At 41.2% G+C, this 19874-nt stretch overlaps 1 protein-coding gene and 1 pseudogene across 1 annotated transcript in view; both read right to left on the bottom strand.

Moving 5' to 3' along the window:
- The window catches only part of KCNB2 (potassium voltage-gated channel subfamily B member 2), a 381801-nt gene that overhangs the window by 194583 nt on the left and 167344 nt on the right, over positions 1–19874 (bottom strand). The window lies entirely within an intron of this gene.
- Positions 11331–11432, bottom strand: LOC138382015 (U2 spliceosomal RNA; annotated as a pseudogene).

The following is a 19874-nucleotide window of genomic DNA, read 5'->3' on the forward strand; positions in this document are numbered from 1 at the left end:
GAAGTTCTCTATTATCTCTTCTTCTAAGGGCACTAATCCCACTAGAGGGGTCCCCCCTTCCCATGACCTCATGTAAATCAAATTACCTCCCAAAGGTCCCATTTCTAAATACCACCATATTGGGGGTTCGTGCTTCAAGATATGAATTTTGAGGGACACAATTCAGTCCAAAGCAGATGCTTAACTTGTTTGCAATTTGCACTACTATAATAAAGTTGTGATACACATCCTTGCTATACATCTTTGTGAATGTAAAAAACCTCTTTCTTTGGCATCCATGCATAGAATTGTTGGATAAAAGGGTATGTGTTCTTGGAGGCTTTTGCCCAAATTAATTTAGGAAAACCAAATTGTGTCCTCAGTTCATTCAAAATTAATTCAGTTCACAAATAATTACTAAGTGCTTATTATGTATCAGTTACTGTGTGTATAAGAAAAAAAATTAGCTAAATCTCATTCCTAAGGAGTTCACAGTCTGGGCAGAAGGACGAGGACTGGAGAGGAGCCAAGTAGGCAAAAAAAATGAGAGTTGACGCACCCATCTTTTCCCTCTGCGCTCTACAGAGGCCGTTCGTTTCAGCAGGATGCAGACCTTCATGATTTTTTGTACATATTTGCCAATCTGACTTCTAGAAAGCTTCTAACCCTCCCGTGAGCAGAAGAGAGAGCCCACTTCCCTAAATGTCACTTCAGTTTTGAAAATTTGCTGGCCCGCATTTGACTTTCAATTGGCCCCATTACTGGAACTCTCACTCTCCTCTTAAATTGTTAGTAATGAATGTGCTGGCTCAGTGCCTAGAACTCTTCCAAATAACAATATAAATATCTTTCATTAGGTAGAGAAAGAAATGAAATATGTGGCTTTGCCACAAATACCCCTGTTCTGAGGTACAATGAAGAAGTGAAAATTTCAAAATATTGAATACTTCTTGCCTACGTTTTAATTTTGGACTAATCTGGTGGGGGAGAAACAACCGTTGATGCAACCAAAAGTATCATTTTCTTTTCTAAAATATGGTTTGTTTAAGCATCACATGTACTCACCAGAAAATTGGTTTCCCTGATCATCACCTAAATACAAATCTGGGAGCGACACCAATTGGACATCAGACTGAGGTGGGGGGGGAGGGGATGGGGGTATGCCTACACAATGAGTGCATTGCGCACCGTTTGGGGAGTGGTAACACTTGAAGGTGCTGACTCGGGAAAGGGGGGGTGGGGAAAAAATATGAAACTATTGTTTTTAACTTGCACTGTTCACTTAATAATTTATCATGAATATTTCCCATATTATTTCATATCATTGTACAAGAAATAATGTATACATTATGAGGACATACTGTATCTAACAAGATATACTGTTAGACTCTTAAAAAAATAAAAAAAATAAAAAAAAATAAAAAAAAAATAAATAAAAAAATAAAAAAAATAAAATAAAATATGGTTTGTTTTAATGAAGAAGGGGAGTGATTGATATCCTAGGGAAGTTAAGAGGACTAAATCTTAAACAATTTTGTGGAAGTAATTGTGACATCTCCAGGGTTAAAAGAGAAATGAAAAAATAGCACGTCTTTGGCACTAAAGTTGTCAAACCTAAATAATTACTCTGAATAATAAAGAATTTTTGTCAAAATGATAACTCAAAGGGAAGGGAAAGTAATATATTAATACTTGTCTATGTATTATATGTTAAGTATGCTACATCCTTCCATTTACATTATCTCAGAAAATTGCTTTTATTTCTCACAACTGGCAGGGTTACCAGATTTAGCAAATAAAAATATAAGGATGCTCAGTTAAATTTGAATTTCAGATGTACAAGAAATAATTTTTTAGTTTAAGTATGTCCCATGTGATATTTGGGACATAATTACACTAAAAATTGTTATTTACCTGAAATTCAAATTTACTGGGTGTCCTGTATTTTATTTGGCGATCCTAGGTAGATACGATGATTCATATTCTACTTTCCATACTATGGAAATGAAATGGCCGGAAAAGAAATCAAAATGAGGTTTGTCTTAAAAGAGCTGGACTCCACCAATTAAGGCATTATCCTTCCTCCAACACTCAGCTTCAAAGTCTTATGGCACATTTGGCTTGCTTTCTTTGTCTTCACTTTGATTTAAGTTTTTCCAAAATGATACATTCACTGTTCTTCATCTCTAAGCCAAGACACACATTAAATGGAGAAATAGCTGTACAACTGGCATTGAAATATTAATTTGTTTAAAGATTGATTTTCCTATCCATAACCACTCACTCATATTTAATTTACGGAACTGCAGGTGCACAAGAAAAATACAAAGCAGACAGTGACACATGATATCCTCAAGCAAGATTATGAAATACGCCCATAACACGGTGACAAGACAGCAGAGCAAGGAAAAGGGCAGAAGATTAATTGAGAGCAGAAAGAGAGAAGCTCCAACTCATCCTGGAACAGTGCTCAGAACCTGAATAAAGGAAGGAGGAAAGGAGTGTTACTTCCCAGGCACAAGGTGCGGGCACTGTGATCAAACAGCTGGTGAGGAGTTACTCCGAATTTGCCCAAGCGAATCGATGAGGAAGTGATTGTGGTAGAAATACACGCACATAGAGGACTTGCAGTTTAACCAGTCATAGCTAAGCCTCTTGCCTCTTCAGATCATTGCCAGTGAGAGATACCTGGTTCAGAATGTTTCATGATCAAATGCTCTAGGGTGGGCTTGGGAAATTTCTTGGTTCTTCAAAAGAGTACTCGTCCAACTGACTTTTGGATTGGAAAACAGGACCACAATGCAAGGCCTTTTGCATTTTGGGCCCCTGAATTGTGAGGATGGGAGAAGCAGCCCCATCCAGTGTCTGAAGTTTAGTGTGTGTCCCAGGCACTAATTAGTAGGTAGAGGAGGGACTGGTGCCAGGAAGCTGAATTGGCTACCAAAGCAACAACAGAACCCATTGGGTCCCCCAAGAGCTGGAGCACAGGGCACCTGAGTGCTTAGTGCTCTGGGGAGACTATGACGATAACCACTTCCTGTGAGAGGGGACATAGTCTGAGTTTTGTAAAGAGATGGTTTTTATAGTGGACACTGACGAAATAAGGATGGTCAATTCATTTGGGACAATGGGGCTTGGTTTTTGCACAAATATTAAGACTTCTAGTTTCTTTAGTTCTAGTGTTACCCCATTCTAAATGAACACCGCATGCAAAGCATACTCTCAGCATGCACTAATGCAATCATTCTGAAGCTCCACTTACAGCAAGGTGCAGAGGGTGAATAATTGAAGAGGAATTTCACTTTCGTGCATCTCCCTGTCCAATTGCCAATTTAATTAATCATTTCATAATAAAACCATATAAAAAGCAAAAATCCCAAATTACTAAACACATTCAGATCAAATGCTTCTCAGCCCTCTCAGGGAAATGTTAATTCTCCATGCAGGGATATGTGTTGTTTATAATATCACTAATGTCAAAAGGAAAAATGAAGTTGGCTGTTTTCAGCACTTTGGGAAGTTGAAATGTGAAGTGACTCGTGAGAAAAAGATGGAGCTCTCTCTAATGGATAAGGTTTTCTAGACACTGGACTAGGAGGGTGTGAACTGGACTTGGCATATGTAAAATATTTGGCATTCTCCACGGTAGGTAAATGAGTTTGTTGGATTTGTTAATTAATAATATTTAATTGTATTATATTTAATGTAGTTGACTTTGTCAACAGATATCGAGGCATGTTTATTTTAATTTAACTTCCGAACTTTTCTGAAACAACGGAGATCTTCTTGGAGTGTAAGTGTCCAGAACAAGGTCTATTTTAACTTGCATATGCTTAGAACCATTTTGTCCACTTAGTCAATCAGCATCGACTGTGTATCAAGAACTGTGCCAGGGTGAGCAGAAAGATATGAAGATCCTGGACTTACAGAGCTTACAGACATCGATCCAATCACCCCATAAACTGCAACTGTGACAAGTACTACAGAGAAGGGACTTGCTGACAAGTAGATAGATGTTAGCAAGGCAAAGCGGGCAGTAAGCATTCTGAGCAGAGGGCCCAGCACAGGCAAAGACCCTGGGCTAGAGAAGAAGACTGCACATCACAGGGAAGGAGAAAAGGCCCTGGGGCTGGTACAGAGAGGTCAGTGGGAGAAGGAGGTAGGTAGGCAGCAGGTCCTGCAGGCTTCATGGGGATTAGTCTTAATTACACAAGCAATGAGAAGCCAACCAAGCATGGGAAGAAGGGGCTTGGCAGGTCAGATTTACAGTTTTGAAGATCATTCTGCCTGCAGAGTGGAGAGCACACTGGAAGGGCGGTGGGAGTGGATGCAGGCAGGCTGGTGAGGTGGTGAATGCCGCCGTGGTGGCAGCCACTAGGGTGGCTCAGACAGATGTGGTGGTAGAGAAGGCACATTCAGAGCTGAGGAGCAGTGAGGAGGCAGATCGACAGGATCTAGTGATAGATTTCATAGATTTGACAAGTGGAGCTTCAAGGAGGATCCCAGGGTCTGCAGCTGGCACAGCTGTGAGGATCAGGGTGCTTGTCACTAAGACAGCAAATCCTGGAAATGGTCCAAGTGTGGACTCCCAATGGAGAAGAGAGTGCATTTGGTCTTGGATAGCTTGCCCTTGGGCAATCCAGAGGAATCTGTTTCATTGGTGGTTGTATATTCAGGTCTGGAGCTCAGAGAAGGACCACAGAAGCCATTGGTTCAAGTTTCTATTGCCCAGGTATGTCAGAGAGGAAGGTGCATGCTTGCTTTGTGGGGCAGGAGCCAGCAGAACAGGGGACTTCAAGCCACATGATCGATTATGGACCCAGCTGTGCCCCATGCAAACTTAGTGTCTTCATTTGTTAAATAAGAATGATGTTGCATGGTGGAGTCTAAGTAAGATGATTTCATGTGTATGAAGACACATAGTAAACTATAAAGTCCTGCACCAAGGATGAATGGCTCTATAGTGACCACTGAGCCCGTGTTACCTTTCCATTCCTTCTGCCTCTGATATCTTATTTTTCCTTTTGTTTCTGACATTAACCCTATCCATGACCTTATTCTCACCTTCTTTTAGGTAGCAGAAACGTAACAATATTGAGGACCTATCAACTGCCAGATTCCATGTTAGACAGTGAGAACACAGCTGGGACAAAGAGAAAAGGTCCTTACCCTCACCCACATGATGCTTCTCTATTAAAGGAGGAAAGACCGTATTGAACTCATTCCCACATTATAACCATTCAGCACAGTTCACCAGCAAAGATCATAACCCCCAGGTTACGTACTATAGCCCAGGCTTGAGAGAGACCCAGTGAAGAAATGCTAAAATGAGGGTCATAGAAATAGCAGTATACACACCAGAGGCAGTGTGAACCAGGAACAGGATAAAAGATTTAAAGTTGGATGATATTTCAGTTTCAATTTTAAAGTTCCAGTTCTTTCAGTGTATCTCTAATGTATGCATAGCCTTACTAGGAGATAATGACAAAGTCTAAATTTGGGTCCTTTGTGAATTTGAGACCAAGGTCAAATGGAACTTCTTCATCTCTCTCTTTACCTTCTGTAAAAGGCCCTGCTCAACTAGTTTTACTGTATCTACACAATAAAAAACAAGATGTGAAGACTTAAGAGAAATAGGAAAATTCTTCAGAAAATTTATAATCCAAGTATTTGGAAAAGCATGACACATGTATAATGAAAAGTATTTAGATTAGCTGATGCTTTATAGCATCTATGGTGGATCATATAATAAACTATTGAGATCAAGTACCCTGGCATGGAGTAGGTGAAGAATAAATGTAAGCTAAATGACTAAATCCAACCTATGGTTACTTACTCACTCCCCTAATTTTTATCAAGTGTGTACTATGGGCCAGTCATTATGCTGGGCCCTGGGGGTGCCAAGATGAAGGGGTCCCCTGATTGAGTGGGAAAGAGAGAATAGAAACAATTAAGTACCATGCAGTGTGATGAAAGCTACAAGGGTGAGTACAGTGAGGAAACAAATATGACTGCAACAGTGTTTGGGGAGAGTTAGAAAAAGTTTTGGAAGGAGATGAACTTGCCCATGAAAGGCTTTTGAAAGGAAGATTCCTTTTGAAGATGAGTTTAAAGAAGTTGAAGAAGACACACTCTGATGGAAATTAAGAGAAACCATTGTCGGGTGAAGAATTACAGTAAAACATTAAGGATTAAGATAGAGGGAGGTTTTCTCCATACCAGATGAGGAAACAGAAAGAAGGATAAATGCCATCCACACCTGACAGCTATCTCTTGCTCTTTGACATCTCCCAACTGAGTCTCAGTAACTGGTTAGCTAATGTGTCTCCTTCCAAGCACCATGGCATTGGTGTACCTTGAGAGATCAGGACTTACTCATGTCTGGAGGTTCACAGCTAACAGCTCACCTCTGAAGAAGAAGACAGCATAAACATATACTTATAATAAAAACAATATACAGTTGTGAATACAGTGTGTCAAGGTCAGACTGGAATGTGCAGGAAGATGAAATGAATGATTAGCCCAGCCTTGGTCATTAACTGCTTTGGACTCCATTTTTCTTAGACGTCAAGGACTGCCATCTTGAAAGCTTCAGAGTCGCTGAACACTTTCTTCAGAATACAGACTGGAAAAACTGGCTATCTTAGCGGTATGTTTTTTTTCACCATTTTTTTTGCCTGTTATATTTCCTAATAAAATTCGTTTTCCTAGGGTTTTCCTTTTGTTTTTTGGCTCCTTGCTTTTCAATTAGAATCCATTTTTCCTTCTTTTCTTTCTTTCTCTCTCTTTTTATAAGCCACTAACGTACTACAAATGCCAGCTGCCACTGCCCACTCACAATTCCTCCTTGGTAGACACTATCACTGAACAGAACAAGAGAGGAAAGTGTTGAACTTTCAAGCACAAAAGCTCCTTTCTGCTTTTCAATTAAAATGAAATCTGTAGGAAGACATTTATAATGACTTAGGCAGATAGAAAATTAAGAGGCAATTTAGATTTCTTTTAAGAAAATATATTTTGATGGGAAAAACCCCAGCCACTTGGTAAACCAAACTAGTAAGTGTTTAGTTGCTAAATAAATGTATTTAGTAATAAATACAACAACATATTTTCAGTAGAAGATATCTAAGATGAGAGGAATGTCATTATCTTCTATATTTTAGAAGATACACAAATTAGATGGCCTTATGCCTGGCATCCCCAAGAAAATTGAGTTTCAGGGGCCAGGAGAGCAGAGCCATGCCTTCCCGGTGCTTCTGTTGTTTTCACAAGAACATCAAGATTTATTTGGAGCTGAGTTGTTCCTTATGGATGTGGCTGATACCATGGGTTATGCAGAGCTCAAGGGTAAAATAAAAAAAGAGTCCAAAATAGTGATTAGAGAGAATAGTCCATTTACTTCCCAATGTTAGACATTTTTCCAGGTCTAACTTATCAGCAAAGAAAATGAACATCTCATGTCTCGTATTACTACTATTCTCCATAATCCTTATCTTAACATTTGAGGTAGGTACGCAGATCTACTGAAAGGCAGGGAAAAAACTCAATTTATGACTCAACCAATTTATTCCCTTAGCAATCTCTGAGCCTCAGTTTTCGTATATGCAAAAAGTGTGGGGGAGGAACCCCACAACACCCATCTTATAGATTTGTTGTTATAATGAATAATTTATTAAACATTAGAATACTGAATCCCATAAACTATAGTTGACCATCAACTGCGGCTTATAATAAGCATTCAGCTAGTGATAGCTCTTGTTATATTACCATTGCAGAAGAAAACCTCATTGTTCAACTAAAGGTTGGGCCAGTCCATGGACGAACTTGGCCTTCTGTGTTAAGCCACCAGGCCAACTGTTTCCAAAGCAAAACGCATATCATAGGATAAAAGAGGGTAAGAACTTGCCAGTGAAATAGGGACCTGTGAGTAAAACACTATTGCCCATTCCACCAACAAGACCAGGGGTAAGGCTTACAGTCTGATGTGACACTTGGCTTGTCCTTAAAAATGTGCTCCTTCTTCTCTTCCTTCTCCTTCTCCCCTACCCCTTCCCCCTTTGCCTTTCCTTTCTATATTGAGCTTGCTTGCTTATGTGAGTCTACAGAATGAAATGTGTATTATGAATTATTTGCTTTTCCTTTTATGGGTAGTAGTCATCATTAAATGAAGCCAAATTAAAAGGACATTTGAACACACATTTAGAATAATATAAGTAACACATTAATCAATTAGGACAAAAAGCAAGTTAATTAGTTTCTTAAATGATGCGTTCAAAAACACAAGGTTTGGCCTTTGCACATGTTGTGTCCTCCGTCAGGAACCCTGCACACCATCCTTATCTTCGCCTGACTAGTGCCTATTCATCCTTCAGATTGCATCATAACTATAATATTATTTCCTCTAAAAGGGCTCCTGTGACTCTTGAAGAATGAGCAAGGGTTTCCCTCCTGTATGCTCTTGTGCATCCTTTAGCATAGACCTTGTTAAATGTTACTGAAGTTGCCAGTTTACATATCTGACTCTTCAGTGTGAATGTACAGGTCTTAAGGGGAGAGATGGGGAGCCTGGACCTTGTAGGGGACTTGGCACATGCAGGTGACGTGGAAGTCATCAGTGCTGTTTAGAAATATTTCTGGCTCATTGCCTCCTGGGTGCAGGACAGGATTGTACTTCCTGCCCCTTTGGTGGTTGTGTCCAGCTGTGCAGAGTGCTCTGGTCAACTAGTTTTATGTGGAAGTGAAAGGTACCACTTCGGGGTCAGAGCAATCAATTGTCAGCACAAGACCCTTCACAGCTCTCTTTCCTCTGCCGTGAGGATCAGCAGCTTCCCAGATCGTGGCTGCTGCATCAGTCTGGATCCTACAGTGAGGATGATGCTGAGCAGAGCCCTTCATTGACCCGCGATGGACATAAGAGCAAGAAACAAATCCTGTCATTGTTGACCACTGAGATTTTGGCAGTGTTTGTTATTAGCATAACTCAGCCCATCTGGATACGTGAAGTCCATAATATTGGTGAATGAATAAAGAAGAAATAGCACTCCGATCTCTCTATTTGCTTTAATAGTCTTGAGAGGTCTTTCAATCCATTGTCTCTCGTTCAGGAAAGCCCATATTTTAAGTTTAGTTTCTTCTTAAAATCTCTACAGATGAACAGAAGTACATTTGGATGTTTAATAATGTCTTGGTTAGGAATTCTTCTTTGTATCTAATCGGGGAGGTGGCATAATGCAGCGTCCCTGACCATACTGAAGGGTCCTCTGTGGTCTCATGCTATTGGGTCTGATACCTTGAGGCCAGACCATTGGTAGCTCAGTATGAGGCCAAATGTCACCATTACTGTGGTGGGGAGGGGACCCCGCTGCTCTTCCCATCCACTTTTCCATTAGTTTCTGCTCTTCTGCAAGGCACGCACGCGCGCGCTCGCTTTTCTTTGGCTACAGTTCAAAATATGCAAAACATGCACCATAACTAAGGCCATATTCCCTATATCAGTTCATTATTGGCTCTCATTAGTGTCTTTAGATGAATCATTTATAATTTTCAAGTACTGGTTTCCTATTTGGGGATTATTACATGATATGAAAGAGAGAATGTATGAGAAACAAAGTAGAATTGTAAAGTATTAGCCACATCCTGTGGCATGTGATTTGAAGGGGGCCAGAAGGCAAAACTAACCTTAAATTGCCAACATTCCTTTTGCCAGTGTCTCTGAGAGGCCTTTATAAAGTTTAAATAAATCACTTGTGGATGGATTAAAAAGAATTCATTACTGCCCTAAAATATCTGCCAGTTAATATGTTCCTGAGAGCACTGGCACACAGGACAAAAATGTTTTGATGGATGGAGGGGACAGGGAAGTGTAGACTGAAGGCCATGAACACCCAGGGTGTGGGTTGCTGAAAGGCCAGGAGGAGACAAACAGCTTCTGCTTCATGGCTTCATGCAGGATCAATGCAGATGTTCCCCACAGCTGAACCACCATCTGACTATTAGAGGTATCTTTGGAAGAAACATCTGTCCATTCTGGGTACATAGTAACTTACTGAGTGGTTTCCATTATCATCAAACAGATAACCTTTAAGAAGGTTAACCGAGAATTTCACACAATTAGAAAATCTGTTTGGGGACTCTTATCTTTACTCCATGCCAATGAAAATTTAAATTTTTTTTTTTTTTTTTTTTTTTTTTTTTTAGTTACAGTGAAAGTGATACAGACAGACTAGGGAGATTTTTCTTTTACTTCTTTTTTCCTTCCTGGAGAAAAAAAAAAAAAATTTCCTATTCTGCTCTTCCAGACATATTTAACCAGAGGGGTTAAGCTCAAACTGCTGGCCACTTGATGAAAATATGTAAAGGGGCAGTAAATAATGTCAGCGTTCAGAGAGCACAATATTATCAAAAAGTAAACGAGGTGTCACATTTTTCAGTGCCTGCCGTTTTTTATTGGCCGCTCCTTAACAACCTGGCAGGGTTGTTAGCCAAGTTACATGTTAGGCTACTGATGTCCACGAGGTAGAAAGGGGATCCTGGGAGAGAGTTTGATTTCTGACATCTCTTAGTTACTAAGGCTGCAGATAAAAATAGGATAGGGATAAGAATAACTTTATGCCAGATTCTCATTCTTTAAACCGTGTCAGGCTTTGGAAACACATTGCTCCCATTATTATGAAGAAATACAGGCAAAAAGACATCATTATGAGGTCCAAAGGTGGGAACTAGGAAAAGCATTTAACCACATGTCTCCGATATAAAACAAGTCTGCACTTGCTTCCTGGCTGGGAGAGTGAGGGAAGGGCAGACTAATGAAGATTCTGAAATCAAAGACTGAGAAGTAATCACTCTTTCCACTATTAAAGGGTAAAATGTCTGAATAATTAACACCAGTGCAAAAAAGCTTGCAAGGAGATTTGAGGCTTGTTCCAACCCTTGATGAGAAAAGCATTAACTCTAAGATAATGCACCAGAAGATGGCATTCTCTGAAATCAATGGCAACTTCCAGCCCATACGCAACTATTGATTCTTTATTGTACTGGGATAAGTCATTTTAGATGATCTCAGCATATTAGAACAAAATTGTAGATTCACCTCCATGAGCACTTAGCTGTTTCTCCTACAATTGCACTGCTTAAATAATATCCTTTCCAAAGAAAGAAGAAACTAAGCCAAATAAATAACAAAAATTCCACTTTTCAGATGAAGCCAAGTTTCTTCTTACCATCCGTGCTGGAAATCTTTCCTTTGCTCCCCAGGTATACTCCCCCTTCCCCATCTTGCCCTGGGCCCTGGAAGGCCCACCTGGGCCTGGAGGGGACCACAGCAGTAGGTCCCCTTGCACTCCGGCTTCCTGTTGGGATTGGCCAGTGGGCACACAGGTGTGAGAGTATTAGATGTTAAACTGGTAAGAACAGATACCACACTTGACCTTAGCCAAAAGGCCGAGAGAAGCAATGCCGCCTCACCCCAGGTCTCAGCTCCTGTCAGGGGCTCTCTCTACATAGTCCTCCAGGTGTCTAGTTCTGATTTCCTCAACTCTTCAGGCCTGCGGTGGGGACAAGGCCCTCCTCTCACCACTTCTTGGGGCTCTCCTCTCCCTGCTCCGCCTTTGTAAAGAGTCCCTTCTTCACACTCTCCCCAAACCAAATTTGAGTGTGCTAAGTGGTCTGTTTCCTAATGGCTGAGACCCTGATGGCTTACTTGATAGTAGAAGAGTGTATTTCCCAGGCCACATCTTGAAGATTTGGAAAATGGGAGAAAACTCCCCTGTGAACAGGAAAAATGTTAAGCCTTATTCACGTTATATCTTTCTTATTTAGAAGGGATGCCACTTTTTGTTCTTGAGCTCTGAGTAACCTCTTTATGGGGTGTAGAATGTTGGTGGGACTTCTACACTTGTGGAGACGAACTGCCTCCAGAGATGTGCGTGCAGGAGTGGGGCTGGGCTCTCTGATACCGTCCAGCTCATATCGCTGACACGCCATGGCGCTCTTGATCCACTCTGCGCTCTGTGGAATGGAGACTAACAATGCAAGAACCTGAGCCACCCAACCAAACTAAAAGCTATGCTTGAAGATCAATGATCAGATAGATAAACGAGAAGGGGAAGAGAAATACAGGGACAACTAGGAGGCTCCTTCAGAATATAAAGGCATCCGCCAGCCATTCTTCAACCTCCCTGGGCTCCCAAGAAGAATTTCAATTACAGCCTAAGGAACTTACATTAGAGATTTAAAACAGAGCCACTTTCTGTCTGCAAAGTTTACTATCTTTTAAAACATTAAAGTGGGCTAGTAAGGCAAGTTGTGAAGTTTCTGTCTCAGGATGTCTTTGTGATTTAGTTTCTTACCTCTCTGGGACAGTTTAGTTCTGGCTCCCTCTGAAGACAAAGTTTTTTTTTTTTTTTTTTTTTTTTGAGACAGAGTCTCGCTTTGTTGCCCAGGCTAGAGTGAGTGCCGTGGCGTCAGCCTAGCTCACAGCAATCTCAAACTCCTAGGCTCAAGCAATCCTACTGCCTCAGCCTCCTGAGTAGCTGGGACTACAGGCATGTGCCACCAAGCCCAGCTAATTTTTTCTACAGATTTTTAGCTGTCCAGCTGATTTCTTTTATTTTTAGTAGAGATGGGGGTCTCGTTCTTGCTCAGGCTGGTCTCGAACTCCTGAGCTCAAACAATCCACCCGCCTCGGCCTCCCAGAGTGCTAGGATTACAGGCGTGAGCCACCGCACCCAGCCAGGAAGACAAAGTTTGAGATTAAATGACCTGTCAAGGTCCCTTCTTAGCACATAAAGTACTCATCAGAAAGCACAAACTTTTACAAGGTCATGTGCAGAATGGAGTATGGCTGGCATTAAACAAAGAAGTCCCGGAGCTGGTGATGGGAAGTAGGGGCACAACCGGAAAGCAGCCCAGCGGAGACCCAGTGGGGCAAGGAGCTCACACTCTCTGCAAGCACAGATCCTCGCATAGCGACTGGGCTGTGGGCAGCACAACAGCAAAGCACATTTGTGTCTTGAAATACTCTTTTGATAAATATATGAGTATAAAGCCATGAGATGGTGTTGTTATTTTAACAAACATGTAGCAACTTTGCCCATCACTCTCCTTCAAGGGGGACTTTAGAGTATATAAAAATTATAAGCATTTTAAAAATTATATGTGAGACCATGTTTATTTTCCTAACTCATGGAGTGTTCAGCACAGCAGTATGTACAGATGGAAACAATATGATTTAGGAGACGGTTACAAAAAAAAAGCTATAAATCCCTGTTCCTGTATGCATGAGGAAAAACCTGGCACTGTGACACTAATTGGTAATTTACCTCTCTGGGGAAATTAAATAGCAATCCTGATGCCTGAAGAAGTCACAGTCACCTTAAAGAAAAGGCATTTTATTTAATATGGGTCACTGCAGACTACACTTACTTATTTTTTACCTTTCAGAAAAATTGTGGTTGGTGGTTTGAAACCCACACTTTGAGCCAAAACCCAGGATGCAATCCATCAACAGATCCATACCAAGTATCAATATTAAGCTATCAGATCAGTGCTAGATATTATTTTTAATTGTGGAAACTCAGGACTTTAGCTAGTGAGAGGAGAGAAAGGTCAGAGTCTTCCAAAGGGTTTTAAGCTTCTTCACCCCGTGCTGATCAGACATGTGCCCCCTTCCCTTGCTCAGGCCTGCTGTTGGCTCCTCCCAACTGGGGAGCCCCAGCTCTAGGGAAGGGCCTTCTGCTCAGGCTTCTCAGCAACCCCCAAAGAATAGTCCAATCAGGAACTGGGTCCCTATTTTGTCCCGCCACGTCTGAATCTGCCTGAGTGACCTGCCTAGAACCTTTGGTCTTGAAGGACTGAGCCTCTTCTTTGCACCCCATTGAGGGAGCTTGGGACACCATGATCTAAATACCTCACTCCGATGCTCCATATGCCAGACAAACCAACTCTGGGGCCTCCTAAGATCCCTCCTCTCCATTCGTCTGGACCTTACATTATCCACGGACACCCACATTCTCCAGATGCTCTGGTCCACTGGGCTTGGTTGCCTCCTCCACCCTCCAACAAACTCCATTTGAGTGAGTTCTGACCGGCTCCTGAGCTACCCTCCCACTGCGCTACACCCAATCTTACAGCAGATTACAGAAACATATCCAGCACACCCATCTTCATGCACTAGAGTGACCTGCCAGTGAGATTTACTTCTTCACAGGTACAGTGTCTCCGAGGTTCTTAACATTCACTTTTCTCCACTAGTGAGACCTAGCGTAAATTCCTTCTAACATCATATTTTACTCCATCTTTACATTCTATCAGAAAAACTGGATTGGACCATGTATGAGAATTCCTTGATGGAGCTGATGGACAGGGGATGGTTCCTACATATGAAATCTAGTGACAGGATGGCCAGGTGGGGCTTACAAAGGCTATCTGCAACAGAGGGGGCCAGCTAGAGAAACAGGTTCTAGGGATAATGAATCTTCAGCTAAATCACTTTCCTGGAAAACAGCTTGAGCTTCCGTCTTTACAAATTATTAGGTAAAGAACACAGTGAGGAATTGAGAAAAGATATCAAAGGGACTCATTCATATAGAAAGAAAAGGGTCCTTAGAGCTAACTAAGATTTAAACTACCCTTGGCTTTACGGCCTCCCACATCTTTATACGGTCTGCCCTCCATACCCATGGGTTCTGTATCTATGGGTTCCTCATCAGTGGATTCAACCAACCCCAGATGGAAAACATTCAGAAGGAAAAAACAATTCAACAATAAAAAATGATACAAATAAAAAAACCAGTGTACAACTATATGCATAGCATTTACATTGTATTAGGTATTATAAGTAATCTAGAGATGACTTAAAGTATACAGGAGGATGTGGGGAGGTTATATATAGATATTACACCATATTATATCAGGGACTTGAACATCCACAGATCTGGGTGTTAGTGCAGGGTAGGGAGAGGTGGAGCCAACTCCCACCGATACCAAAGGACAACTGTATTTGGAGTCACTGCTAAATTCCTCTCCTTTGGAGAGATCACTCAAAGAGTAACTGCTGATTTATCTTGAAGTCTACTCTATATTTTTGGGTGCTTGGTAGGAGAGTCCTTCTGAAGGCTGAGGTCCTTTCAAGGACAGAGTCCTACCTGTGCCGCAAGTCCAGGATTACTTAGCTGTTTTATAAACACACACACACACTCACACACACACCCCAGCTTTCTCTGATACTGTTTCTGAGAGAGAGATGTAATAGCTACATCATTTCAGTAACTCTTTTTAGACTACAAAGACAGATCCCTAGCAAAACTTTAGGATAACTATACCACTTATTAGATGATTTGGGGCAATTTACCTGATTTTCTGAACTCTACTTTCCTTGTTTATAAAATGGGGACACTAACACAACTTATTAATGAAATCAAATTATGCTAAAAATATTCGATAGACCATGAAGAATGAGCCAAATGTTAGTGGTCATTACTTCCATTCCACTTTGGTAGTGCCCTACAACCTTTATATAAAAGGTTAGTTACTCAATAAATGTCATTGACTAAATGACTGATAAAGTAATTTGGACCTGAACTCTCTCAATTAACTCTAGTAGCAAAGATCTGTTTTTCACAGTCGCTGACATTAGCCAAGAATAGATTTTCGAGCAGTAAGGTTTACATGTGGGATGATTACCCTCTGGAAGCTGTACAATGAGAATTCCAGTGAAACTTTACCTACTCTGTTTAAATTGGTAAGCACAGAATCCAAGGGAATAATTAGTAGAATAATGCTTGGAAGATTACTGTCCAAGAATGACATCCCCTTCCATTCAGTGCTTCCTCCCAGTTAGCTCACCATTTTCAGGGTTGTTTTCAGGGCATTCACTGAGCTCATACTTCTTGTCTCACAACTACCCCCTAAACCATTTTAACTACCTATTACAGTCAGATTTTTTTTTTTTTTTTTTTAGCTATTCTTTCCCCTTCTCTCCTACCCTGACCTCAGCAGAGCAGTCCCATCCTCAGAGGCTGGAGTTACTGGCGGCCAGCAGCTCTCCGCTGAGACCCTCCCTGGAGATTGTTTGAAGCTGAAGAGAGCCACTTTGTTCAAGATCGTGGGGCAGCCTGTACCCAAGCACTGGTCATGTAGAGGTATAAAGAAATACCCAGTCCCCTTCTCCCAACTGTTGACAACTGTCAAGGGCTGCCCCAACTCCAGAGCAAGCTAGAGGCATGGAGGTGACTTCACAGGTCAACTTCTTCCCCTGCCCAATCCAGCTCCCCATGCTCCTCTGTGCTCCCCCATAGGTATTGATCCCAGGGGCACATCCTGATAAGCTACTGCCTGCCAATCTCCATCTCCGAGTGGCTTCCCACGAGCTGGCCCCTTGACGCCTTTATCCCATGACAGTGGAGAGTGTTTGTAACGTTCTGTGCAAGCTGACAGCTAAGCTCCTGCCTCCCAATAGCACCACAACTGAGCTGAGAATTGGGCATAAAATGGTGCAGCTAAGAAAAGAAAAGGTCTTTAATTGCCATACCCTCACCACACTGGCCTTCTGATTAAGTGTTCATTGATATTTACATAAGAGCTCTCAGTTGTTGCTCCAGCAAGATGAGAAACAAACCTAAAAGCTTTCTTAATAGAAATGGGATGAGGAAGTGGTCCCTTAATGCTCCTTGTCACTTCAGAGACAGGCCGGGTCACTGCGCTGAAGGGCAGTGCAAGCACAGTGCACAGGAAGCAGATGCGGGCGTGTGCTCTGGGGAATGGATCCCTGGAAACCTACAGGATTCCCAACATTCTCCCCTAACACTCGGTGACCCAGCTACTCCTGAGTCTCTTCTAAGGCATAACAATAGCTCCACAGCACAACTCCCTGCCGGAGCTGGTAGGCTAGGCTGAAAAGACTCCTTTAAACAGAACATAACATTTAACAGCTCAAGTCCACTATTTTTCTAACAGATTCCTGGCAGAAGCTGGCTTTTGGATTAAATGAACAACCCATCATGGTTCAATTTCTCCACATCGTTTCTTTCCTTCTGAGAGTGGTAGCCTGGGACAGTCAGGGTCTGATGAGGTTAGCCCTCCCCTCTTCTCCCCTGTGCAAGGAGTCCGAGGTTTCTGAATGGCCGCTAGCAAAGTAATTGACTGCATGTCCTATTTTCCAGCCTCCAGGGGACAAAACACAAAGTGAAAACAAAACCAGGCCACATACAGACCATGGTCATAATTTTAGGATACTGGCAATAGGAACAGGTACAGACTCGATAGCGCTGGCACCATCTGAGTGGTATTATTTGAAGACACACATTTGTGCCTGTGTTCAGAAACTCCTATCTGTCTTGGTCCCAGTGGGGAGTTCCCTGGAAGTTGACGAGCTGGAGGGTGGGGAAGACACTGAGTTAGCTGGAAATGAGAGCAACGCTGAGCCAGTTCCTCCACTCTCAAAAGGGAGTTGACACAGAACTTGAACCCAGGAAGTTTAGCTTGTTTTGAGCAAGTGCATCTGCTGACAACATCATGTTCTGACACAGGGTTAGGATGGGGTTGTGACCTCATTATCAGTGACAAAGGTGAAGATCAAAGTTTGCCTAATGCTTTGTGTTTTGCTAAGTTTTTGTTTTGTTTTGTTTTGTTTTTACCCAAGTTAGGATACTTACTGTAGAAAACTTGGAAAATATACCTAACTGAAAAATTGAAAAGAAGAAAATTAAAATCACCTGTGATCTTACCTTTCAGAAATAACCACTGTTAATACTTTGGATAACATGTAGGATGTTTTGATGTATAGTATTATATATCTATTCTATATGAAAAAGTACTGCTTTGTAAGTTTTTTTCCACTTAATTAATTATCATATGTACATGTCATTTTAAATGGTTGCATAGTTTTCCATTTTATATGTGTTCCATAAGTTATTTAACCATTTCCCCAACTATTTAGGTGTCTCCCATTTTTCACTAAGATAACCATCCTCATAGCTGAATCTCTGCACATATGAACATATGCATGATTATTTCCTTAGGATAAGTTCTTAGAAATAGTTTTGAAAAGGTCCCTTTAATGTTAGTTCTACCTATTCTATCCTATCTTCTTTCCTGGTCAAGGAAGTATGAAAAACCTGAAGGAGAAGAAAGTTAAAAAAAAAGAAAAAAAGAATCTACATAAAGGGACAGGTGTAATGTCAAATACCACAGCCCACACTGCATCTCTGCAGCTGTCAACATGCTGTGGGATGCAAGGCAGTGAGGATGCTAGAGGACGGTGTGCCTAATCGATAACTTAGTCACCCACTAAATGACTTCCACTACTATGAGATGTGCTTGCTTTTATGTAAGTGGTTAATTTCTTAAATGCTAAATGCAAAGAAACAGTTAAAAAACATTTTTAGCTGTGTAGCCAACAGTACCTGTTTAATTTTAATTTGAAATATGCTAGAGCAGTGATTCTCAAACCTTATTGTGACTCAGAATCACCTGGAGGGCTTGAGACTGCCGAGCCCCTACCCTCGGAGTTTAGGATATGGAAGGTGGAGGGGGTGTGGGCTGGGGAGAGGGGGGTCAAGCATCTGTATTTCTGACAATTGCCAGATGACATTGGTGCTGCTGGGATAAGAATCACACCTTGAAAAACTACAGTTTTAGAGGAACTTATTTAAAGAACCTCCAGTACGTAACTTGCTTATTTTTATTCAAATATTGCCTCATGTTAGAAAAAACAAATCACTTTTTACATCAATAAATGCTTTCCAAATTACCCTGTTTGCTAAGTTCGAACTTTCTGAAATTGGATTGAATTTTCTGAAACAGTGGGCCCTATTTCTTTCTTGCTTATTTTCTTTTAGAGAGAGGGTCTCACTATGTTGCCCAGGCTGGAGTGCAGTGGCTATTTACGTGATCACAGAGCACTACAGCCTCGAACGATCCTCCTGCCTCAGCCTCCCAAGTAGCTGGGACTACAGGTGCTATCACCACTGTGCCTGGCTACTGTTTCTAATGCAAATCCAATCTCTAGGGGGAGATGATTCCCTAGGTAAAATCTTTGCTGAGTAGGATGTGGGGGGTATTCAGCTGAAAAGTTAGGTACTGAAAAGACACCGATACTATCTAAAGTAAAAGCAAACATATTAATGATGATAAAAGTTGACATTTACTGAGTGCTTACTATGGGACTTTCACAAACACTTTACAAGTATTACCTCATTTAATCCACACCGCAATTGTAGGATGCAGCTACTATTCCATTTTTTTCCTAAGACAAGGAGGTTGAAGCATATTTCACACGCTATGGAAAAGTGAATTGTTTGTTTAGTTATTTGCTGTATCAGTCTGTTTATTTCGAATACAGACCTTGACATACACCAAATAATAGCAAAGGACAACCTAATAAGCTTTCACACTAAAGCAGCAGTGGCGTTTACATTGATTAAATAGTAATTTGCTCAGATCAATACATACGAGTCTTGCATATGAATGACTGGGATAATATGAAGTAGCAGTCAAAGTTTCTTGGGAAGATAACCCCATTTTAGACATATGCCGGAAGAATTTTTTTTTCAAATCAGATTGATTAATTACACGAAGCCATTATTTTTTGTTTGCTTTTCCCATAGATTGACATATAGAAGAAAATAAACCCTTCTCAGTACAGGGAAACAATAATTGATAAAAAGAAAGGATTTTATTAAAATGAGAAACTTTTAGCACCTCCATGTTTTATAACGGTCCCTAAAAGTTAGCAGAATGATTTATACAGAAAACTGGCTCTTATATAATAAAACAGAACCCAAGATCAGAATGGGGCTGTTCCTTACCATCCCTGCTCTTTCCTGGCTCCTGGTTTCCTCGAGCTGCTCTCACTGTCCGTGAGTCCTTCCATTGTATCTTTCCCAAATCCTACTGAA

Source organism: Eulemur rufifrons, chromosome 3 (genome assembly GCF_041146395.1).
Source record: "Eulemur rufifrons isolate Redbay chromosome 3, OSU_ERuf_1, whole genome shotgun sequence".
Lineage (NCBI taxonomy): Eukaryota > Metazoa > Chordata > Mammalia > Primates > Lemuridae > Eulemur > Eulemur rufifrons.